At 41.4% G+C, this 25,516-nt stretch overlaps 1 protein-coding gene and 1 pseudogene across 5 annotated transcripts in view; one reads left to right on the forward strand and one right to left on the reverse strand.

Annotated features, from left to right (window-relative positions):
• Positions 1–3,943: 3,943 nt before the first annotated feature.
• Positions 3,944–4,487, reverse strand: LOC111176933 (lipopolysaccharide-induced tumor necrosis factor-alpha factor homolog pseudogene; annotated as a pseudogene).
• Positions 4,488–16,290: 11,803 nt separating this feature from the next.
• ZNF462 (zinc finger protein 462) overlaps positions 16,291–25,516 on the forward strand; it is a 141,220-nt gene continuing 131,994 nt past the window's right edge. For 4 of the 5 annotated variants that reach the window (XR_016393601.1, XM_089913496.1, XM_089913501.1 and 1 more), the window contains exon 1: positions 16,291–16,919. The gene's annotated coding sequence lies outside the window, so the exon portion shown is untranslated. Of the gene's footprint in view, positions 16,920–17,153; positions 17,591–25,516 lie in introns of those variants that run through there. The other variant, XM_089913497.1, reaches the window with a different exon arrangement.

A 25,516-nucleotide genomic window follows, 5' to 3' on the forward strand; every position in this document is an offset into this window, starting at 1 on the left:
ATTTTATAAACAGGAATTATCAGTTTCTATAAGGTGTACTAGAATTTACCTAATACTCTAGTGTGGGGTTTGGGGATTTAGCTATGTTTTTTCTTTTCATGTGATAACTGGTCATTTTTCTTTTCTTCTTCCTTTTGAGTCAATTTTCATTACTATATAGATTTTTGGAAAATTATCCTTTTCACCTGAGAATTTTAATTTTATTGATACAACATTCTTTTTTTTTTTTTGGCTGCACAGTGAGGCATGCGGGATCTTAGTTCCCCAACCAGGGATTGAAACCGTGACCCCTGCAGTGGAAGCATGGAGTCCTAACCACTGGACTGCCAGGGAATTCCCTATAATATTCTTATAACTTTAAAATCTCTTCTGTGTCTGTAGTTATGTCTCTTTCCTTACCTTAATATTATGCATTTGTGTTTTGTTTTTCATCTGACTTATCTGATTTTTTGTTGATAGTTTAATTGGTAAAGTTTACTTGTTAATTTTCATAGAATTCTGCTTTAGCACTCAATGCTTTCTACTTAAAAAAATTATTTTTAGCTCCTTCAATTGAGTATTTGTAGATTTTAAATATTTTGTTTTCTAACTAATACATTTAGTGATATTAATTTCTATTTGACTACAACTGGGTCATATCACATAAGTTTCGATATCTTGTATTCTCTCTATTGTTGCTATTTAAAATAGTCTATATTTCAGTTTGGTTTTCTTTTTAACCAAAAGTTATTATGAAAATTTTATAGTATATAGTTTGTGTATGTGTATGTTTCGGTCCTTTGGAGTTTATTTATAGTTTTATTGCATTCTGATCTGTATTCTGCTTTCAATATTTATTGAGTTTTTAGAGCTTTTATTTTTGTGGCTGAATGACTGGCCAATTTTTGTAAATGTTCTATGGGTACTGGAAAAGAATATCAGGCACACAGTTCTATACATATATCTGTGACCAAGTTTAATGAATATGTATTCAATTCCTCTATATCCTTTTGTATTTGGGGGCCACTTAATTTGTCATTTTTGTTGAGGCATGTCAAAAATCTACAATTATCATTATAGTTTTGTAAACATTTTTTTTGCAGATATGACAGATTATACTTCATATATTTTAAAGCTGTATTATCAGGTACAAAAAATGGTAAATTATTCCTTTTAACAACTAAAATTTTTTTTCAATTTAGTATTTTTGCTCTTGAATTTTATTTTGTCTACTTTTACCATGTTTTCTCCTTCTTTCTTTTTGATAGTACTTACCTGATCTCTGATTCCCCTTTTTGATTTTCAAAAATTTCTGCTCACTTACTTTTATTTATGACCTATTTAAATAGCTGTTTGCCTTTTCTGTTTCTTAGACTATCATGTTGTTTAACACCTCTTTCCACAAACTGACAGATTCTGTGACCCTCAGATTAAAAAAAGGATATAGAGGGATTGTACAAACCATTTAATAAATTTGATTAAAGTTTATGGTTATTTCTTTGGTTTATTTGTATGAGAGTTTCTATATCTTAATAGAGAAACTTCATCCATTAACATTTATTCTGCAAATGGACGTGAATATATTAACCAAACAGCTTTATTTCTGACATCTTATTTCTAACATTGCCTTTGTGTCTTCTCTTTTCATTTCTTCTTGTTTGTTTATACCTTTTTTCTTATATTTTTCTTTTACTGCATTAATTGAATTTTCTTGTTCCTCTCTGCTTTATGAATTTTGAAGTCACTGCTCTATTACCTTAACTGATTTCTTTTTTTTGGTCTTTTTAAAAAAATTTTACTGAAGTACAGTTGATTAACTGATTTTTTTTTCTAATATTTATTTATTTGGTTGCACCAGGTCTTAGTTGTGGCAGGTGGGCTTCTTAGTTGCGGCTCGAGGGCTCCTTAGTTGTGGCTTGAGGCACGTATGTGGGATCTAGTTCCCTAACCAGGGCTCGAACCCGTGTCCCCTGCATTGGCAGGCGGACTCTTAACCACTGCGCCACCAGGGAAGTTCCAATTAACTGATTTCTTAGTGAGATGAAACAAAGTTGAATGGTGAAGAGTAGTGTAAGACGTTAGACTCAGAGTACTGAACCTAACTATATTAAGGAAAAAGCTAATGTAAAGTTTTGAATGAATTTTTAATCCACTAATGTGCCTATAATTTTGTGAAATGATAAAGCCACCATTTGGGGGCATGAGCTAGACAGTAACCTGTGCACTTCTTGAGGGAATTTGGACTGAGTTCTGTATAGAGAAATTTCACTCAAATATTTAATAAAATCTAAACAATACTGTGATCTTTTTCAGTTTAAAGGGGTAAACCTGATAATAAAAGAGTATATAAGAACCAAGAATAAAACTGACACACATCTCCTAATGCAGACAGATAAATGGAAACAAATGGATAGTCTAGAACTTTATGTCACTACATACAAAATTGTAGTGTGCAATAAAGGTGACCTTTCAATTACTTGGGTAAAGGAAGGATGCTTTTTGTTTTTTCAGAGTGAACAAAAGACTTTATTTTGAAAAGCAGATAACACCAAAGTACTATGTAGTATCCATAGTCATTGCAAAAAATATTACTGGAACTTTCGAAACATCAAATGAATAAGCCGAATCAATGGGTTATGACTATAATTTTCAACCAATATACAGACTTTCGATCAAGGCGTAGGCTTGATTTCTACATAATATTATTCACATGCATTCCCTGTGCCTATTTAGTATCAAAACGGGAACTCTTGAAAGTTGAGCCCAGCTTTGTCTTGATTTCAAAGATGACACAGCAGCGAACCGAGAACTCTGGCTTGCTGCTTCAGTCCTAGAAATCATGTCTTCAGATGTTATACAACAAATTGATTTCTGAAAAATAAAATCCAGACTTCAGATGCCTTTGAAACAGTCAGGTCCCTGCACTTTTCAGCACCGTGGTACTCAGACGTGCTCAAACACGCTTTCCTTTGTCTTTCCAAATATCCACCAGGAACCCAAAAGGGGACCCTCTTTAAGAGTTCCACTATGGAGGTCTTTAGGAACCACACTAAACCCAAGTGAAGGCAGTGGATGAAATTATGCCCATGACTTTTTCTGTTAAGGCAAAAAAAAAAAAAAAAAAAAAGTGAGAGTGCATTGGCAAATGGGAAAATGATACCAGTCATATGGATAAGGAAAACGGTTCTATAAATCCCTCCTTTCAAAATTATGTTCAAAGGTGTTTAAGACCAAAAGGAGGTCACAAAAACTGTTAATACAAACAATTCCTCTACCAAAAAAAAAGCCCTTCGTAGAAAGTGGCTGAGGATCTGGTCCAAAGAAGGCGGATCAGCGTAAGGATCCAGCCTTCTATTCCTAGCCCGCGTTTATGACCTCATGGCTTTGTGTCTGATGGGTGTGAATAACCCCTCCCTGTACTTAAAAACGAATTAAGAAATTAAAGTGAATTTGTGTGCTATTTAAAAGCCTGCAGTTGCAGAATCTGAAAGCCAAGCCCTTAGACTGTAAGGCAAGATTTTTTTCATCAGAAGTGGAAACAGATGGCTATGACGGTAGGCACTAAAGGTTGGTTCAGCCGTACTGGGGCCAGAACAGCTTCAAAAATAAGGCAATCTGGGGCTTCTCAGTTTGAGACCACCAAGAGAAAGGCCCACTGAGGCAAAAAAAAAGAAGCCAGCCAGTGGCAAATCACCAGAAGATACTCAGACAGGACAATGGTCACAGCTGGATGGGATGACTTGGGGTCACAGATGGGGAGGCAGGAAACCCTTGAACCAGCACTCAAGGAGAATGTCTTTGCATGTCCTGTGCACGACACCAAGCAGCAATTTCTGGGGTTTGGAGGTGTGTTATTTTTGCGATATTTCCCCCCCAAAAGGAGACACAAAGGTAGAGACCCTGGAGAGGTGAGCCCACCTAAATGGAGCCTTCACCAGGGGCGGGGCTGGGTGAGAGTCGGAAAGGCCTTCTTGCAGCACACCGCTCCTTTAAGGTCTGGCTGAGTCCTACAAACGCTTGTAGGTGCCCAGGAGAGCTTTGCAGTTGGGACAGTAGTGGTCCACATCCTGCAGGGCGTCCACACAGAAAGGGATGAAGCAGCAGCCCGCCATGCACCCCAATAGGCACAGGTTCCGGCAGGAGAGCCAGGTGAGGGTGCCGGCATTATAGGACAGCTGAGTCACGATCATCTTGTTGCAGGAAGGACAACACATCTGGACCGGGCGGTCGAAAAAGGAGATGGGCTGCTGCACGCGGACTGTCTGCACAGCAATTGCATTGGCATTGGGGACGGGCACTGGCTGGGTGTAGTACGCAGGCAGATTCATGCCCTTCCCATCCGGGCCCATCATGAGCCCCGTGGCCGGCCCAGGCATGGGTGCTGGAAGTGTGGGGTAATAACTGTTAACAGAAACTGTCTCTTCATAAGACGGGGGCGCGGTCGGCACCGAGGAAGGTCCCGCAGCCGCCTGGTAGGATCCTGGAGCAGGCATTTTTACCGCCGCCTGCGAAGCCAGTCGAGCCGGGAGGTCTCAGGAAGGATGCTTTTTAAATAATGCTGAGACGATTTAGTTAATGATTTGGAAAACAATTAAGTTTAACCCCTGCCTCATACCACATATTAAAAAATAAATTGTACATAGTTTGTAGAGTTAAACGTGAAAATAAAAATCTTGGAATTAGTAAAAACACAACAAATCGTGTAAATGAATAGTTGTCCTATTAGGGGGCTTGAAAGTATAAACTATACCAATGATAGAAAGCATAAAGAAAATGATCAATAAATTTAAACATAAAAATTTTAACTTTTAGGTATCAAAAAGCATTATTATTAAAGTTAAAAGTAAACAAAAACTAAGAAAAATATTTTATTACATATTAGAAGGAGTTAATATTCTTAATCTATAAAGTGAACATCACAAGTCAATGTAAAGATACACACACAAAATTCACATACACAAAAAAATAAGCAAAGAACATAGACTATCAAACCACAAAGGGAGAAATACAGACAAGAAACAGAGAATAATACTAATTCTCTCTGTGTTCTGGGACTAGATATTCTTTTATTTTTCTGTATTTGCTAAATAATCAGGAAATATATCTAGAGATAGATAGATAAATGGAAAAAACATATTACTATGTCATCTTGGGAGTTTAATACTTGACAATGAGAAAGATGACGCTATCTGGAATCAGAAGTCCTGAGTTCAAGTCCAAGCGCTCATTGAATCATCTTGGGCAAAGTCACTGGACTGCTTTGAGCCTTGGTTTCTCCAAATATAAAACAGAAGAAATAATCTTCATGTCATAAACTGCTGTGAAGAATAGATTTAAAAAATGTACATGGGAAAGGCTTTGTGAGATCATTTACAGATGTCAGAGATTCCTATTTCTGATCCAGTGCTTTAAGGCTTTTCCCAGCCTCCGACAAAATCTGTGCATCTTCTCTTACAAATACCATATCCCTTTACCTGATGAGGGTTTATGTTCCTGAGTTGTTCAGGTGACAGTTCATCTGTGATGCCTTGGATTTTGCAGTCTCCTCAGTGGATGGGACAGGAGCATCTACTAGATCCTGACTATAGTCAAATGGAACTGTAATAACAAGCACTATTGCTTTTCTTCTTCCATGTTATATGCTTTATCATTCAGTTCTAGTATACACAGAGTTAATTTGATAACCAAGTTGATACTATAATTCCATGTTCATGATATTTAAAAAGTCCTTACTAATTTCAAATTCAGGGCTCTGTTGTAAGTCAAATGAGAGCACCAGCCTATCTCTCCTCAATCATAGGAATAATTCCTTTGTGAATGCTGCATGATATAGAGTGAACACAAAAGGGCCAGAACAATGAACTTTTCTTCTTTCACATGATCCCTGATAAGTAGAATAGTGCTATGTTTCTCCATTTATATCTCTATATGAAATAAAAGCAGAATTATAATTTTCCAGGTGAAAAAAACCTTATGCCACCTTTGTTTTTTCTTTCCTGGTCCTAAGCCTATAAAAACCCTTTTAGAGTGAAAGATGAAAAGAAAAAGGTGAAGGAAAGCCCTAAACATTCCCAAGGAGCAGAAGATGTTGATATATGAAGACCACAATTAGCTGTTTGGCTCATCCTCTGGGTTAGAAAAAAAGATGAAATGAACTGAAAGTCATCAAAATAATTTAGAGAAAGCATAAAAATTATTTACTGGCTGACTAAGCCGTTAATTATTGTTGGTCATGTAAAGTACAGTTTCTCATTTCCGGGAAACCTTAGAAAGAAAGGGAGAGAGGGAGGAGGAAGAGAAGGAGGGAAGGAAAAAAGAAGGTAACTGAGTTTTTGGTTTACTACCAGCTCAAGGAAATCTCTTTTGCTAGAAGAGCGGAAATTGCCATAAAGAGGAACTGGGTAGGTCTGGATCTTCAATACCTTAGTCCGTAATTCTGGGCAAAAGATCACTTTTCCTTGAGACCATTTTCTCATCTGGAATAGATCAGTGGTTTTCAAATTGTGCTCCAACAGAACAGTGCTGATCCGGAAGCTAGACCAATGAACAACGGTGATCTCTATACAATTCACAGAAAAATGAAGTAAAATAAAATGCTCCGCATTTGCTATAGTTTACTTATTTACATCTATTATAACAATTCCTGCATTGTATGGATTTTTCTGAGCCTATACAACCATTTCTTGGATTTGAGATATCAATAAAAATTTTTTCTCGATTTTAAGATTTTCTTTTTTACTTTTAGAAAACCTTTGTAATGAGAACTTACTGTATAGCTCAGGGAACTCTACTCAGTGCTCTGTGGTGACCTAAATGAGAAGGAAATCCAAAAAAAGGAGGGGATATATGTACACGTATAGCTGATTCACTTTGCTGTACAGTAGAAACTAACACAACATTGTAAAGCAACTATACTCCAATAAAAATTAATTTAAAAAAAAACAAAAAAAATCCTTTGGCCCTACTGCCACATGCCTGGTGGCTGAGTTTTAGAAAATGACAACGTGAACTAACTAACAGAAATAAGTAGTAATAGGAGAACTTAGATACAACTAGTCATACTTAGGTTTTTTATTTTAAATGATCACTGTTGATTTTAAAGATTTGTTTAAATATAATGAATTTCTTTTGTTATGTGTACATATTCTGGTTTTGATTTTCTGGACTAGATACCTAACTTTTTGTTTTTTTAATAAATTTACTTATTTATTTATAATTTTTGGCTGTGTTGGGTCTTCGTTGCTGCACTGGGGCTTTCTCTAGTTGCAGCAAGCAGGGGCTACTCTTCGTGCATGGGCTTCTCATTGCCGTGGCTTCTCTTGCTGCAGAACACGGGCTCTAGGCGCACGGGCTTCAGTAGTTGCGGCTCGCGGGCTCTAAAGCTCAGGCTCAGCAGTTGTGGCGCCCAGGCTTAGTTGCTCTGTGACATGTGGGATCTTCCCGGACCAGGGCTTGAAGACGTGTCCCCTGCACTGGCAGGTGGATTCTTAACCACTGGGCCACTAGAGAAGTCCGATACCTAACCCTGGACTCCAAATTTAGGGCTCTTCACCTCACCTATGCCACCTCACAGTAAAGCTATAAGAACATAGAACAGGGACTTCCCTGGTGGTCCAGTGGTTAAGAATCCATGTTTCTAATGCAGGGGACACAGTTTCAATCCCTGGCGGGGGAACTGAGATCCCACATGTCGTGCCCTGTGACCAAAAAAAAAAAAAAGAAAAGAAAAAGGACATAGATCATAATATTAGCTAGCAGTTACAGATTTTCATGTTCCTTATATACATTTTTTAAAAAGCCTCATAACCACAACACTGTAAATCAACTACACTCCAATAAAAATTAATTTTAAAAAATCCTCAGCAATCCTATAAGTACTTAATTATACTTCTTTTACAGATGTGGAAACTGATGCATGGAGCCCAAGGTCATCACTCATAAAAGCAGGAGCTGGAAACTAGTAAGTAGGTGTTCGTTGTTAGAGCTGGATTTGTCTTTATTATAAACATTAAATCAATAAATACTCACTTAAAATATGCACCCTGAAAAACACCAGAAAGATACTAAAAAAAAAACTTGTTCTGCATTCCAGACACTTAAAAGAACATGTAGGGCTTCCCTGGTGGCGCAGTGGTTGAGAGTCCGCCTGCCGATGCAGGGGACACGGGTTCGTGCCCCGGTCCGGGAGGATCCCACAAGCCACGGGGCGACTGGGCCCGTGAGACATGGCCGCTGAGCCTGCGCGTCCGGAGCCTGTGCTCTGCAGCGGGAGAGGCCACAACAGTGAGAGGCCTGCGTACCGAAAACAAAAAACATGTAGCCAATAAGTAACTTTTGTGACACACTGTTTTTAGCAACTTGCTGGGAAAGCACACAGGAGAGAGTATAAATAGACTCTCCTGAAAGGGCAACTCACATGAAATCTACAAGGGGCCAGTCATGGGTGATGGTTGGTGGATGCAAAGTCAAGTTAACCTTGGTGCTGGAAGTTATTACCCAAAATCTGTACTAGAAGCATTGAACTCTGGGTAAAGGCTGTTTGGGGAATCGAATGTATGCAAGGATTTCAAAGTGTGTGCATTTTCAATAATGATTAATAAAACCGCACAGTTAAAATTTTTTTTTTTACAAATTAGACAAACATTTGGTTTGGTCAGTCTTTATGATATAAAAGAAATCTTGTGCTAGCAAAGCTTATTTGGGAGTTCTAAATCTTTTTCTCTCTAATGGCAAAAGAGAGAGATTCATTGTACAAATGTTTAAAAATCTAAGAAGCCACAGTGGAAAAAAATATATAATGTACCCGTAATTACATCACGTAGAAAAAATTACATCACCTGGAAAAAACTACCGTTAACACTTTGATTATACTTTTAAAATTATTTTTCAATGCCTAGATGCACACACACGTTTACAAATATGAGATAGTGTTATACATATTGTTTTGAAATCGATTTTTCCCCTTATCAAAAAATCATGTAAATATTTCACTATCATTTAATATTTCTTACAGAATTTGATAGCTATATAACTTCCTATTACATAGATGAACATAATTTCTTTAACCAATCACTTGTTGTGGGGTATTAATGCCACAAGGAACTCCCTTGTACAAAAGTTTTTGGTGACAGTTATTAATATTTCCTAAGTCAATTTTTAAAAGTTAAATTCCTGGGGGGCTTCCCTGGTGGCGCAGTGGTTGAGAGTCTGCCTGCCGATGCAGGGGCACGGGTTCGTGCCCCGGTCTGGGAAGATCCCACATGCCGCGGAGCGGCTGGGCCCGTGAGCCATGGCCGCTGAGCCTGCGCGCCCGGAGCCTGTGCTCGGCAACGGGAGAGGCCACAACGGTGAGAGGCCGGAGTACCGCAAAAAAAAAAAAAAAAAAAGTTAAATTCCTGGGTTAAAGACTTCTAATACATCCAGAAAGACTGAAACTTTTCGTATTTCCACTAACAGAGAACTAGAGGGTCTATTTTTCCATATCTTCAACAACTGAGAATTATATATACTCTTAACAATTGGGAAATATAAATATACATATAGATACACATACAGTATATATTTCTGCTAATTTTTTAGGTGTAAAGGGTATCAGAGCTTTCATTCACATATTTGATGAAGATAACCTTTTTTCATATGGGCCAAAAGAAAACTTCCTTTGGTAGTATTTGGCAATATTTTTGAGATTGTATGGAATTCTAGATTTCAAAACATTAACAGTAGAAATTGGGAGAGCTGGACTTTAGCCTTCTTTACACCATTAGTGTCAGAAGACCTTAGGTTAAATCATTCAATCTCTTTGGCCCTAAATTTCCTTTTGTATATAAAATGTACTCAAAATACTCACTCAAATCTTCCTATTGTCCCTGTAAAAAGCAAATTAAATTATCTTTGTGAAAAACAGATACTGTGACACAGTTTTATTAGCAATATTAATAAGATCTTCAAGATATATTTATAATTACCAGACACATAAAAGTGGGTTCTATCATTTAACGTTAAAATGTTTTGAAATACTAAAACAAATATTTGACAGTTCAGTTCAAACAAAGCAGTCAACTCCATCGTGTGTGTATATATGTATATGCACACACATATATGTATATATGTGGTTTATATACTTATATAGATCTCTTATAAGTTCTACATTTCCTAAAATTTTAATAAGTCAATTTACTATTGACATGCTGGTATATTTCCTTTGAAAGTGATTTCTGAGTGTGTGCATTATGAAAAAATAATCAGTGATCGTAACTTTATGTCTAGGTCTTTTACCTAACATGAGGCCATTTTTCTATTTAATTACAAAAAATCTTTGTAAATAATTTTAAGCTACCTAATATGTCATAGTGGAGATTTACTATTGACTAACCATTCCTCTTCTCCTAATCACAAATTATTTTCAATTGTTTACTTTACCTCTATCATTTTTTTGTGTAAATCTTTTCTACCATTTTTGACTGTTTCCTTAGGGTAGATTTTAAGAGGAGGAATTAAGGGAACAAAAAGTGTGAACATTTTAAGACTTTAAATATATATTGTTAAATCGCACTTAAAAGGCTTGTGCTAATGTTTAATTCCTCTAAGTATATATAATGAAAAGGCTTACTTTGGGGCTGTGCTAGCCACCACTAGACCATACAATTTTTTCTTAGTTTTTAAATTATAAAAGTGATTCCTGTTTGTACACAAAAAAATAACTCAAACTTTCTTTTTCACCTTTCTCACTCCTTACCATTAAGAGTTTGGCATGTATACTATCAGACTAGTTTTTTAATCCAAAATCTTTTTTCTTTATTCTAATTTTAATAATATATTTATTTTGATGTGTATTATAATTTTATATATTAATAGCCCATCGGACTTGTGATTTCATTAGTCATATTACTTTTGATGGAGCTAAGATTTTTTTTAAGTGCATTTAGAAATAATATATGTTAAGTAAATAGCAGTACAAGTAGTATGGAAGCATGTCAAAAAAAAAAAGAAATCTTGAAGGTGATATCAGAATGATAACTTTAGGAAACTGCGTGGAAGCATAGCTTGTAGAGCTGACTGCCTTTGACCAGCTCTGTGTTCCTGACTAGGTCACATCCCCTCTCTGGGCTTCAGTTTGAATGCAAGTAGTAGGAATCTGGAAATACTGGTCTGTCTGCTAGATGGGATACCTCAAAAAATAGACAATCCTTCAGTTGAGTCTTTCTTATGAATTTTGGTTAATCTAATCATAGTTGATCTAACACAGCTCTTTCTTCCTAAAAAGATCTTCTCTAGTTAGAATTTCACGTTAAATTATGAGTTAAGGCAAGACACTGGCTTTAAATTATTTTAACAAAATATTACTTCCTACTAACTCTGTAGTATGAACAAAAATCTTCAAATTAATCATAGCCTCCTTATTGGCCAAAGTCCTGTATTGCTTTTGAGTGAGTAAAAATCTAAAGTTCTATATAAATCCAAATAATGGCATTTTAAAGCTAGTGGTTCCTGAAGTAGATCATGCATTTAGACTTTGACTCATCTTCTCTTATTCATCTTTGTATCCCTGGTATTCAGCTGAGTATGGCATATTGTAGATGCTAAACAAATATTCAATGGTTAATGGACATTCCACATGAATGGTCCATTATTACAGTAACTAGTTTGATAGAACTGTAAATTTAACTTCTACCTATGGGCAAAAGACTTAAAAAAATTTTTTTTTTAGAACATTGCTATTGAAACATCTTCTTTGGTACCCAAAGGTATGCATAGAAAGATTCACACAGGGGAAGTTTAATATAAGTTATCGCAATTTCTCTTCCTTTGGGAGCTGTTCAGAATCATGAATTATCCACGTTTGTCTTCTTTCAGTCACTTCTCCCTAGGCGTGGACACTAGTCAACTAGTTACATATGTTTAGGTTTGGGTTTATGAAAATATATTGATTTTTCGGTAAGGGATCAGAAAGAAGGTGTGTTAGTGACTTCACTTTTTTGATATCTGGAGAGTCCATAATTATCCAATTTGAAGTCTTAAAAAAAAACTTTTCAAGGACTAGTCATTTCCAACAACAGTAAAAGATCTCAAAAATTCAAAATAAATAGCCCACTGAAAATAACTCAAATAGTAAAAAGACTATATTGGAGGGCATGGGAAATTAGTTTTACGTGGGAAGGAAAATACCACCAAGTTCAAGAGGTGTGTGGTCAAATGCTTAAAGCCGGAATAATTAAGACTTCTGAAAAAGCCATACTCTCTATTCATCTACTCCTTGTTTTGCTAAAATCATCAGCCTGAACAGTTTTCCAACTGGAATTTAGAAAGTGGGATTATAAACTGGAAATTTTTTTTGCATAGTTTTCAGGAAGCAGGACTTTTCCTTTTTTATATGATATAATGTAAATATTGAAACCATGACATTAAAACATCTATTCACTCTTGTTTCAGTTGAAATTCTATCTTTTTAATGTAGCCTCTGGACCAACTCTTCCTTCTTTCCATGATTCCTTCCTGTAGGCGATAGAAGTCCCCTTTCCCCCCATAAACACTTTGGAGAGGTCTGGGCACTTTCCTTTCCTAACCTTTAAAAACCAAAATGATTTATAGACTATCCCTATCCTGCTAGAGTTGGGCAAGTAAGCGGATCATATTTGCATGCGTCACTCTGATTATAGGACTCCACTGTTTCTTGAACTAAAATGGCAAGATTTATTATTCTATTAATGCTCATAAAGTCACTCTTTTGATGAGCCATAATTTCCCTTTATGAGGAGTCTGTATGCCAGTCACCCATGATAAGGGAGAAGAAAGTCCAGACTTCCCACGTATTCATACTTCCTGGAACATTAACAAAGTCTTGAAATCCCATATGACTCCAGGGGAATAATGGCATAGGGTACAGTAACAAAAGGCAAATTTCACAAAGCCAATGTGTCCCCACGAGACTTGCCTCACATTGTTGCCTGTGTACAAAACCTAAGCTTTTCCATTTTAATTAAAAATTTTAGAAATTAACCCTCCTGGTGGAGAGGATAACCCAAGGAGGCTTGTATTATCTTTGTGAATATTCTTAGGGAATGAAACAGCAGGAGGTGTGAACTTTCTCCTGTATATCTTAATGGTCCGCTAATGGCAAAGCATAATTACACTTACTTAAGTGCCAAGTTTGTCAAGGTTTTCACTAAAACCTTCAGCCACACACTTTTCCTTGAGTGACCTAGCTTTTATTTATCCAAATGCCTTATCATTTGAAAGAAAGCTACCCCCTATTAAAAAAAAAAGCAGGCAAACAAAAAGCCCACTCCCCCACCATGTTTATTTCTTTCATGCTAATTTCTTTCAATTATCTTAGATGGATAGTTAAGACACTTGTGACTTCAAAAAAAGTCGAAAAATTTGTGTATGGCATCGTTAACTGAAATTTTAGCCCTCCACATTCAAAAAGCAGGGCAATGCGGGAGTTTTGCAGTAGTTTGCTTCACGGCTTTGGTAAGTCAATTTGCTTCTAAACCAGAAGATGGTCTTCTAAAGACTATCCTGTATTTGGAATGGAAACTCGGCCATTGTACCTTTCGCCCAAAGCACCCACTTGAGAAGCCCGAAAGCCACCTATCTCCCCCATCGGTCTCTGGATCTCCTCGCTGCCTTTGTCCCTTCTAGACGTGGAGGCTTGGAGAGGAGGTTTAGTTTCCAAGGATTGGAGCGTTTGAAGGGCGGGGCCATCTCCAAGTCCATCTCCCCTTTTTGTCCTCTTCTCCTGGGACGGGAGGGAGGAGCCAGGTCCCCCCGCGGCCGGTTCGGGAGCTATCACGGTCGCTCGAGGTGAGTCTGAAAGGGCGGCAGCCCGTTTAATTGCAGCGCAAGGTTAATTTCTTGAGTTCACCGCAGTCGGTCCGCCAGCCGCTTCCCCGGTCTTTGCCAAGTGGGTTTATGAGGTCTGAGGCGTGTTGGGGCGCGCTCACGTTCTCGCGAAAGGCTCCTCCCCAGGGCTCATTCCCCGACTGCGGGAAGCCCTTTGGTGCCCCAGGAGTCTTGGGTTTCCTCTGACCTCGTCGCTTCCTCCTCCCTCCGCACCGCCGGGTTCCCCGCGTCCCTGCCCCCCTGCCCCCGGGGAAGGGCGGCCCCCATCTTAGGACTTCCGACCCAAGCCAACCAGAAGGAACCTTCACGTCGATGAAGATTTTATCACAGCCTCCAAAACCCAGCAGTAATAGAAGCTTTCAACCTGAAATACGATTGTTACTTTCCCGGTGCAGAGCTTGACAGAAAAAGTCAGCTTTTTATTAAAGACAAAGAGGTAAATTATCAGCCGGGGCAGTGAAGGGACGGCGGAGACCTGGCGTGCTTCCTCTCGGTGCCACGAGGAATTTATGGGGGAGCGGCGGCCAGGGCTCAGACACCCCTGGGGTCCCGGGGGTGGGGTGGGGGAGGAGCTCGGGGCAGAAGGACTATCCCCAAGTCCTTCCAGGCACCTGGACTGGGAGTCCTCCCAAGTCTGTTCAAAGCCAGGGTCATTTCAGTCCTGAACAGCCTTACCGTCCTCCTCTCTCCTTTCTTCTTTCTCTTCTTGCTTTGACTACTGTTTCCCTTTCGCCTCTGAGCTTTCTCCTCTTGGTTCTCCTCTCCCTACTTTTTCTCTTCCCTCTCCTCGCTTTGCCTCTCCCTCCCCCTCCTTTCTCCTCCACCGCACGCGTAGAGTGTCATTTATTTATTTATTTATCACCCCCGCCATCAACACCCTTTTAGGGCTCCCAAGCTTTTCAATGTGAGTGGGAGGAGAAAAGGGCAGGAAGTGTTGACTGGAAGGGGGTGAAATCGTGTCTCTGGGTGAGAGATTCTGCCCCGGAATAAACGATTGGGGAAAAGCTTGGAAAAGGATTCCGATCTGTTTATAAAACCCCGCTGTCTGGTGGGAACCAACTCCGCGCGCGTCTCCTCCTCCCCTTCATTGTGTGGGTTTACAGGGATATCTTCCCGGACTGTTGTTGGGTTTGCGGGGGAGGTAGTGAGTATTACAGAGGACAGTCTTGCCCTGGATCCTCCCCACCGCGCCTTCTCCACCGGATGCGCGCTCCCCAATGCAAAGGAATCCAGCAACATCCCCCAATTCAGACGCGGACAAAAGAAACTTTAATTAAGGTCTCTGCCCCGCGCGCTGCGTGTTTCTCTCTCCCGAGGCTGTTGATGTCCAGCTCGAGGATGCGAGAAATAGAAATGGTACAAGCAGCCCATGCCCTTGAACTTACAATTGCTTCTGACTTGCTATATTGATTTTTTTATACTGTAGGCACCACCCCCCGCCCCCTCCCCACCATCAGATTAAAGCCTTAGGAGACATTAAACCTAGTGAGAGAGGAGGGTAAACCCACTCCTTTGCAAACTAAACAGTTCAGAACGATTTGTGGGAAATTACACTAAATAAAAATTCAAGGTGTGAAAGCTTCATCTTGGCTCTCTTGTCTTCAACACCATGACACCTTATCATTAGGAGCTCTGATTGTTACTTTCCGAGCTTTTGGATGATCAGCCAGAAAGTGCAAGCACCGCGGGGCTGGAGAGTGTAAAGTTATTTAAGTAGGCTTTTTTTCCCCCCCGTTTTGTTGCGCCGTCAAAACACTTCACAAGTTAGGAAAAGAAAGTGCTGGTTCCGGGGCTCAGAATGATGGGTTCTTTCCTCCCTCAACCTTCCCTTACCATATCAGAAAAGAAATAAAATACACAATGAGCCTTTATTTCGGAGGAGAAGACTTCAAAATACGTGTCAGTAATGGACAATTTGAGCTTTTCACTGGAGATACACCGCAAGCTGGAAAGGGATTAAAAAGCCCCACGTGGTTGATCTGGGTTTAGACTTGCAACCTCTAGTTCCCAATGTGTGTTCTTTGCAAAGATTGGCCTCTAGATGGATGCGTGCGAGGGACTCTTTGGGGCCGGGGCTCGGCGCCTCGGGCAGGGCTGATGGTGGGAGCGCTATGAGCGACCGGGCAGGGTCCTCACTGGGGGCTTCCTCTGCCGGCCGGGGCGGCCGGGCGCCTCCGGGACGCGAGCGCGCACGCCTCAGCCCGGCCGCCGCGCTCCTCGCACCGCCTTCTCCGCAGGTCTTTATTCATCTCATCTGCCTCTTCCCCTTCTCCTCCTCCTTTGCCTCCTTCTCCTCCTCTTCCTCCTCCTCCTCCACCACCACCTCGTCCTCCGCCACCGCCTCCTCTCGCGTCTCACTGGCCTGGCTCTGTGTTGCTCTGAGTGACAAAGACAATGTCCCAGCCTTAACTTTGCAACCACCTTGCCTCCTTCTGGGGTTCAGCGCGGGGGGGGGCGGGCGGGGGGGAGGGGGGACAGCAGCCGCAGCCTCAGCATCTCCTCCACCTTCTCCTGCTCTTCTCAGCTCTTGGATAATTCTTCCTTTCCCCCCCCTCCAGCCCTTTCCTCATTTCTTTCTTTCTTTCTTTCTTTTTTTCTTTCTCTCTCCTTCGCGTTGTTGTTGTTATTAGAAAGGCTTCGCGCACCCCCTGGTGCTCCGGCGTTTTGTGTGGCAGGAGAAGATTGTCTGCCTTCTCTCTTTCTGTCTTGCTTTCTCTCTCCCTCTGGTTGCTCATTATTCAGAGAGAGACACAGAGGGAGGGAGAGGGAGAGAGAGAGAGCGCGCGAGGGAAAGGGAGAGGAGAGAGAAGAGGAGAGAGAGAGAGGGAGAGAGTGAGAGGGAGAGGGAGGGAGGGAGAGAGAGGGAGAGGGAGAGAGACGGATATCTCAGGTCATCTGCAGCTGCAGCGAGTCTGAAGAGCCGAGGAAGGCAGGGAAGATGGCGATCCTCCATTGCTGAGACCCGGCAGAAGCACATGAGACTCCCAAACAACTTCCACAACAATAACCCGAGCAGGAAGAGGAGAAAGAGAAAAAGGATAAGGAGGCGGTGGGGCTGGAGAACCCGAAACACCTCCCGGCGCCGGGACGCTTCTTCAGTAAGTTACTGCAATTAACCAGCACCTCGGGGTGGTCCGAGTGCTGCGGGGAGGAGAGCACGGGGTGGTGGAGGCACAAACGCGCTCATTCATTCGGCCAAGGAGGGTTGGTGGAGCGGGGAGGAGAGGAAGTCCCCTGCATGGACTGGCTGTTGGAAGAGAAGAAGCGAGAGAGAAGGGGGGGGGGGAGGAGGAGGAGGGAGAGAGAGCTGGAGGGGGAGGAGGAAGAGGAGGAGGAGGAGAAGCGAGGGAGGAAGAGGAGGAGAAGGTGGTGGTGGTGGCGGTGGAGGTGGCTGTGCTTTTCCTGCTGGCTGCTCCTTCTGCCGGGGGGGAGCGGAGCGCTGTGGCTTAATTAATTTCGTGTAGTTCTATGGAGAGAAGAGAAAATAAAAGATGAGTGAGGAGAGAGCTGGAGCCTTAGGACGGATGCTCCTGGTGTGGGCACAGGAGTAAGGGACAGAGAGGGGGGCGGAGGGCGGGAGTCGGGGAGACCTGAGCCGAGAGCCAGAGGGAAAGAGCGAGGGGCAGAGGAGGGAGCGCTCCCGGCCGCCCCGACCTGAGCGGGTTGACCTCTTTCTTTCTCTGTCCCTCTCCTTCCTTTCCCCCTCTCTGTCTGCTTGTCCCCAGCCCGATGGCAAAGCCGTGCGGATTGGCACCCCCCTCTTCCTCAGGTATTTGGCTCGCTCTCTTCTCTCCCCGAAGTTGGGATGCGGGGTCGGGATGTGTCGGGGGGCGGCGGCGGCGGCTGCCGGTGCTGCCGGTGAGCAGATAGGCGAGGAGCGGGGGGCGCCGGCCGGCTGGGGGGCGCAGGTTCAGGAGCAGCTAGGAGCTGTCTCCAGGCTGGGGGTTCAGAAGCGTCTGGTGGAGGAGGACAACGGTTTCTGGAGAGGAGAAGCCATTACACACGCTTGGCTCTCCTCGGAGGACGGGAGAAAAGACCCCAAGCAGGGGCCTGGGGGTCGCCTGACTCCTGGTGCAGTTCCCAGGGGTCTGTCCTCCTTCGAGGCGCGAGGGGAAGCCGCAGCCGCCCACCAGAGGAGCAGCCCCTCTCTTTCCCTTTCTTTATCTCCCTGTCCTCCATTTGCAAGCTGTCTGCTTTGGTTCCAGTCCAGACTCCAAAACACAAAGCTTCTTCTCACGTTCATTCTCCAGGCTTTTCACCATTCCTGGAGGAACCCTCATTTTCTTTTCATTGTAGCTTCTAACCTACAGAGAGGGAGGGAGGCTGCCTGGAGTTCCTTTTATATTCCTCCCCTACTGAAAAAAAAAAAAAGTTTCATTTTTAAGCACGCGTCTGGGATGGGAAAAGACCAACCAGTTGGGGCTTTCTCCCAGGGCTCCCGGGGGGCTGTGTCTGAGTGTCTGTGTTGGCTGTTTGGTTTGCTTTGGTTTTGTTTCTGGAGGTGGCTTGCAGGATTTTTGAGGAAGTAACTAGTTTGGTTGAGAGCTGGGAACTGAGTCAGGTAAGCCCGTGTCATGTTGTAACTCCACCAGAAAATGGAGGAGAGCGGGTTTCCAGGAGACAAAGCTGAGAAGTGTTTATAAAATTATGGATGTCTCCATTTTGAAGCTCTGTTGGTGATGGCTGGAGGAGGAGGCCTGCCAGCCTTCTCCTTCTCCCTTTCCAGGGGGTGAATCTTGTGGTGGCTCCTTACTATCTGTTCATTATGCAAGGAAATGAGGGGCTTGGAAGGGCTGCTCGCATTTTCCTCCCACCTAAGGAGTGCTTTCACAAGTTATGGAGGCGTTTGTTGCCAATTTAAAGTAAACTTTTGGAATTTTTTTTCTCTCCTTTTGAGTGGACCTGAGGGTTTTGACCTCCTTCGGGAAAGGCAAGGAAAACCTTAAACATTTTTCCACTGAGGTCTTCACACAACTTTAAGCTGCTCCAGGTCTCCTGCAAGTCACCAGGAAATGTGATTTCCTCATTGTGAAGATGGTGGTGGCCCTGAGCTGAGATTTTTGGAGTTCTGGGGCTTGGTTATCATCATGTTTTGATGCATTGCAAGACTTTATTGTCTGGTTGGGGTTGATTTCTGCAAAACAGCAGCAACAACAGCAAATCCTGCAAGATCTCAGAGGAACTCTAAGACTGGCTGACACCAGTTTCTTGAAGGTCTACATTTCTTTTCAAGATGCTCCATTTGTGTATTAGGCCTTCTTTTAGTTCCTTTGTTTTCCCTCTTCCCTTCCATTCTGCTGTTTTTCTCTGTGTTCTCGAGTATTGTTAAGTCTTCAGAAATATCAGATGTCTCCTTAACAATGTCACTATGGAAACAAAATTTTAAAGTATTATGTCAGTTGAGAAAACCTTCTGTCCAGGTAGCTTCACCTTTCTAATTGGGAGGAATTTATTAGTCTTAGAGGAAGACATTTTGTGAGGATGATTTGAAGAAAGGACCCAAACCTACCCAGTCCACACACACTGATTGGAGTTCTTCACAGATTAGTTCTAGAGAATGTATGTAATTGATCCAAGTAAAGAACTAAATCCTGAAATGCTTGAGGAATTTATAAAAGCCAACCATGAAGATGTTGCTTTTCCATTAGGTAAGGTAGCCATCTTGAGGATGAGGGAAGATGTTGGAAGAATTTTAGACGGACTCTTGAAGATAGGTGAGGAAGGCTCCACAGTGGAATGAAAACTTGGAGGAGATTCAGAACCAATTAATAATATATTGTAAGGAGGCTGATTGGACCTCGTTTTCAACTAAGGAGAAATATAGCAAGGTACCAGCTTCAACAGAAATAAGGAACACATTGGTGAGCGACTTATACCAGCTTTTTTCTTGCTTTGCTTTCTCATTATGTGTCAGATTTGTGTGTGTGTAAAGTTCTTTATGTCCACAGTATTTTTGGTGCAGATTGAGGTGGTGTTTAGATTCCAGATGTAATTATATTCTGTTGAGTAACTGGGAGCAGTGTCATTCAGTAAATGCTCAGTGCTGTATATGACAACATCACATTTTTCAAACCAAACTGTGGTGTCATTAATTGAGGGTTATTGTTCTTCTGACGGGTGTGAAAGGAGAGGAGAAATACATGGTTTTTTTAGCTAATAATTGTCCATGGTCAATGAAGTAAAACCCTGTTTTTGCAGACGAAGATGTATGGTTTTCAAGATTTGCATTTGATGTGTATGCTCATTTAAAAATACTTCTCTTCAGAGCTCTGCTTCTTTATTAAAAATCTAGGGCTCTCCAAGAGCACTTAAAAAAATCTTACTTGGAATCATACCTTTCATTATTCATTTATTGACTGTTACTCTTTGATACCATTACTTTTGCTCTTAAGTAGAATGTCAGCAGTGTTATATTTAAAATTACTAATGCATGTATGTATTTGCTACATATTCAAACTCGGAAGTTCAAATGCAATGGGATAAAAAGAGTTATTTGGGGAAGTAATTACCAGATAGTTTTGCATCTAATTAACCATATATGTCTATGTAAACATAAGTACATTATAGTTGATCTTGAAGCAAACCTACATGATGTCTTTGTTGTTGATGTTGATACTAGGAAACCTGGTTAATTACTTCTTTCAGTAGGGAAAAAAGCTGACACACTGGTTGCCAGTCCAGCAACCAGGTTTTTTGACTCATAGTTTTTACTTTGCAACCAGATATTCAGCCTTAGAGCTGAGGTTTTCTGGAGGGAAAAAATTAGGTATCTAAGAGGCATTTTGGAGTTTGAGAATGTGTTCTAACTGGTTACCTAAGAGACACATCCATCTCTGATGCTCTTCACCAACATGAGAAGTACCATTATATTCAAGACATGGTTTCTTGCATTTTTCTAGATATATGCATTTGAAATGGGACAAGTATTTAGGATAAACCACTATGAGAGAAATAAAAAGTGTCCAATGGAACCTTCTCATTTGATGTCAAAGCTCAGAGATCCTTTTTGTTTTTGAGACGTCAAGTTGATGAGGCTCGTTAGGCAAGTTTTTACCTAATTTGTTCTAATATATCACAGAGAGAAATCATTCTGGAGAAGTATATGTGAGCTGTGATGCACACTGCCATAAAGAACATTCTTGTGGTCTTCGGATTCCATAATCCTTCTCATATTAGATTTATGTCCATCTAATTCATTGATCACATTCCTCCAGGATTTGTTTTTTTCCTTACTCTTTGGAGCTGGAGACAACTTTTAGGTGAAATAATTATTTTGCATATATATGTGTATATATATATATATATATTAAATTTTCTTTCTAATGAGTCTTCTGGAAGACAGTAGGGGAAAAAAGAAATCCAACTGCACTAATGGACTTTAAAGTACTTGTGGTCAGTTTTCCTGAAAGGAAAGAATGGTAAAGTTGCCTTGGGAAAGAGTCCCGTTTTCAGTGTGATGGAGTTTAATAGGGTCTAGTCTATCTTGGATTCTTTCCTGGTATTGAGGTTTCTTGGTTAAGGTAACCTTACTTATCTTCTTTGTGGTATGTGCCTTTATCAGACTTATAGTTCACTGCCTCATAGGACAGAACACTGACAAAGCTGCATTGAATGTTTCAAGTTGATGGCTGGGGAATAGAGAGGCTATTTCACAATGAATGCCACACTCACAAATTAGGAAATATATAAATAATGAACTAAGATTGGAAAGGACCTGACATGGGTGTATGATTGGATATTGGTATATGGAAACTAAGAAATTCAGAAGAAGTGGGGGAAATATTTCCAGTGTCTATTACTAAAATCTAGTGAGCTGAAAAAAAAAAAAATCAAGTGTCTGTGAGAGTGTGTGTGTGTGTGTGTGTGTGTGTGTATGTGAAAGCAAGCATCTTTTGAAGTTCACATACTTAGGAAGTTGGTGGCTTTGAGGGAAACATTAGCTGGGTGTTGGTGACCTATTAATTGATTATGAGCAAACAGAGAGGAAAGTAGATAATGTTAGAAGAAAATTCCTCTTCTTGTGTGATACGCCAAGACATCTGGCAGATGTTATGTTGGGCCCTAAGGAATGGACAGTTTAATTTTAGCCCTAGCAAGGAAATGGGAAGTTCTAAGCTCTTTTAATAGCACAAGTCTTAGTTTGGGGAAGGTTGCTTAAAAAAATAAGAGAGGAAAAGAAAAGAGGCATTGATTGTATTATGAAAGAACTCTGGGGAACATCGGAATTAAGCTGAGATTTTGGGGGTTATGGACAAATATATTATTTCCCAAGTAGAAATTAACATAAAAATCGTTTAAAAATTGACTACTTGGTAACACCCTAAATGATGAATATTAAGTGTCTGATAGTCACCTTTCAGAACTTTTCATTGAGAAGCTAGTTTTTTTGTGCCTTAGAGAGATCACCTCCTTCACATCTGCCCTTCCCCCTGCATTGTACTGAGGAGGAAACTGGCACAGAGACGTGAGGTGAATTGCACAGGTCAGAGAGTTCATTTGTAATAAAGCCAGGCCTAGAACTTAGGTCGGCTGACTCCCAGTCCAGTGCCCTTTCCACTGCCCTACTGCCCATGATTGTAGCGGTTTGTGAAACACCAACTCTCCTCTCCAGAGTGCAAGGCTGTCTGAGAAACCCTGAAATCACACGCTAGTGGGGCAGGAGTATTGATTTTTGTTAGCTGAGTGTAGCATGTTGGGGAGCCTGGGGCCGAGCATGGTCATTCATAGAAGTGATACGTGCCAGAGGCCAATTCTGTTTGTGGGACTTTTAGCTCTTGGGTCTGTAGCTGTGATTTTCTTCTAATTGTCCTCTTCTCTGTAGTTCTGTCATCCAGGGCTGGGGAGTCCTTTTCAAATGCCCTTCTTTGGAAGTTTGTCTGGGTCTACTGCAACTTACCAGAGTGCCCACAATTGGACTCCGAGGATCTGTTTTGCAACCTGGTACAGATTTCAATTGGCTTCTTGCAGAGATGCCATTTTGTAATACTGATGAATGGCCAAGAGAGTGAAATCCAGTCTAAAACGATGACTGGTGGCTTCCCAGTGTTCCAGACTCATCCAAAAATGTGCCCTCTATGTATCTTCTTGAGGCCCAGTTCTGTCTTGCAGACCCATGGCTAGCTATTTCCCATGCCCCAGTAGACATGAAGTCATCCTTAAAATGCCGTTTGAACAGCACGTGCAACATTTAACCATGAGAGAGGGATGGGACAGTACTTGAAGAAGGGTGATGACAGGTTTCCATTTCTGATTCCTCTTAGACAAGTGAGAGTAACTTTGTAAAGAAGAAGAGTGATGTTTGGAAGTTTCCACATTTTCTAAGCTTCTTCCAAACGAAAGCATAAATTCTTAATCCAGGAGGCAGTCTGGAGAAGGTAGGGCTGGATGTGGACTTCTGGCAGAAACACAGTTAACGCTATAAACAGTTGGACCTCAGTGTGGCATTCCTCCAGATGAGTTGACTGTCAAAAATAAAATGTTCCAGAAGAACTGGGAGAACAGGAAAGAAGTTAAAACAGCATGGTTTGCATGCCAGTACTGAGGAAGAAAAAAAAAAAAAAGTGGGGGGGGGCATTGGAGAGAAGATAATCCTAAATGGAACTGTCTCTGGGATTTATAAAACCTAGGAGGAGAAGTTTGCAAGTGAAGGAAAATGGATTTTTATGAATTTAGGTTGCATTGACAGTTTATTAGGAAGCTCTTTTGAATCTGTTGTCCCCTTGAACTTTGTATCTGGAGAACTGCACACACTGAGCAATTTACATTTGCTGCTCGGAAATGCTATTGTAAAATAAATCTACTTTCTAAGGGATCCTGTCCTTATCAGTTGACGCATACGTAGGGTCTGTAGTCTCGGGATGTGTGGCTCCAGCACCAAGTTGGATTTTTCAGGGCTTTGGAAGGACAAGAGGCTGAGGAGTAGTGTGGGCTGAGAGGTTACCCGTCCGGTTCACCTGCAAGTGCATTGTCTTTTAATTTTGGTGAGCACATGACTTGGTGTCTTCAAAGCCTTCTTGCCTAATTCGTAGCCGGAGAGGGTTTTTTTCTTGCGTTATTCTTGGAGAGAAGGTTTCTTTTTGTGCCAGGTCATGGGTATTTTGGTATTGATTTCCTCGCTTTCATGTGTTTGCTTGTTTAGTCCACTGCGTGTTGCTTCTGAATATTAAGAAAGCACTTCTGTCGGCTCTGTCCACAGCTTACCCCCAGCTTCATTGAGAGAGCAGAGCCTGCTCCAGAGGGTGAAGGGAAGGTGGGGAGGTACTTATTTGTTCAAAAAATAAATCCTTGAAGACTGCTTAATTCAGAAAGTTACTTGCCAGGCTTTCGAGTGGACTTTTCACAAAGACCATGCAAGGAGAGATGGGGAAAATTCCACAAGCAACCAGTGGGTCCTGATGAAAATGTGTTAGGATCACTTAGTAGGAAATTAAGCATTTGTCCAAGATGAGTAGGCAAGACTTATCTTTGGATTCAGATTGGTTTGAGTACAAAAGGAGCTCGAGGCCCCGGCGAGACAACTGTGTCAGAAGTAATGAAGCCCAGGATTTGTGGAGCGGCTTAGCTGCCACACAGCCTGGCTGGGGAAGGCCAGTTCGCTCCCTAAGCCCTCGTCTGGCCAGTTGAACCACAACACGAGCTAAGGCCTTCACATTTTGGAATTCTTCTCTTCCCTGTTGAGATTTAAGAAGGGAAAGTCACTGTCCTTCAGTTTTGCTCATGTCAGCTGAGTGCTTTTCTCTTGAGCTGGTAAAGCCAGAGAGGGTGGGGGAAAGGCAGAGTGCTGACCTCCTTTAAGGGAACATTCTCCCTTTTAACGGGACAAATGTGCCTATACCATTGTACTTATTAGGCAGAAAATAATTGTGTAGTGGCACAATGTGGGATACTTGAAAGATGTTTGCTACACAAAGGTTCCAATACTCACCTGCAGATTAAGAAATGGGTTTCTAAACCATCTCATTTCTATTGCTAATGAAGAGCTTTGGAAGGCACCTGTGAATCGGTGCTCCAGCTGCTATCATGGTAGGGGAAGTTAGGCCTTGAAAGGATACACGGATTAGCCCATCAGAAAAGCAAACAGTAGCATTTTTCAGCACAAGTAGAAAATAGGGTTGTTAAGCTAACAGAAAAGTAAGCTAAAGCATTGCCATAATTACGTGGTGGAAATTTGCTGGGATGGAGAGACTGCTTGGATGGGAGAAGGAAAAGGAGAAGAGAGGCAGGAGAATGATTGACAAGTCAGAAGAGAAGAGGTCTGTCCACTGGGAAGAGCCTACAGGAAGAAAGGCATTGCTTTTAAGAAAACAATAAAGCAAGTGAAAAAAGACCTTGTAATTTGGTACCTATTGCATGTGAAATATGAAGACCAGTGTTCAGACCCACATTCTTTGGTCAGTTCTTATTGTAAAACATAGAATTGGGCTTGGGAGACAATTTATGTGACTTTGGGGTTACAAATACGGCGTTGCTGCTAAAGGGCAGATGGAAACTTGCAGGAGCTGATTAAGTAAGTAGAGTTAGGTGGAGATTTTCCTGGAAAAGGAGCAAAGTAGAGACTAGAGCACAGCAGAAAGTAGCTGCATTATTAATGGGCAGAACATGTGATAGTCCTTGCTAAGGTTATCCATAGAGCTTCTCTACCTGCGCCCTGGGTGTTAGAAGAAGTGAGGAGCAAAGATGTGCTTACTTCAGAGGG

The sequence above is a fragment of the Delphinapterus leucas genome, chromosome 6 (genome assembly GCF_059928025.1).
Source record: "Delphinapterus leucas isolate spDelLeu-1000000601 "Yukka" chromosome 6, BTC_Dleu_Yukka2, whole genome shotgun sequence".
Classification (NCBI taxonomy): Eukaryota; Metazoa; Chordata; class Mammalia; order Artiodactyla; family Monodontidae; genus Delphinapterus; species Delphinapterus leucas.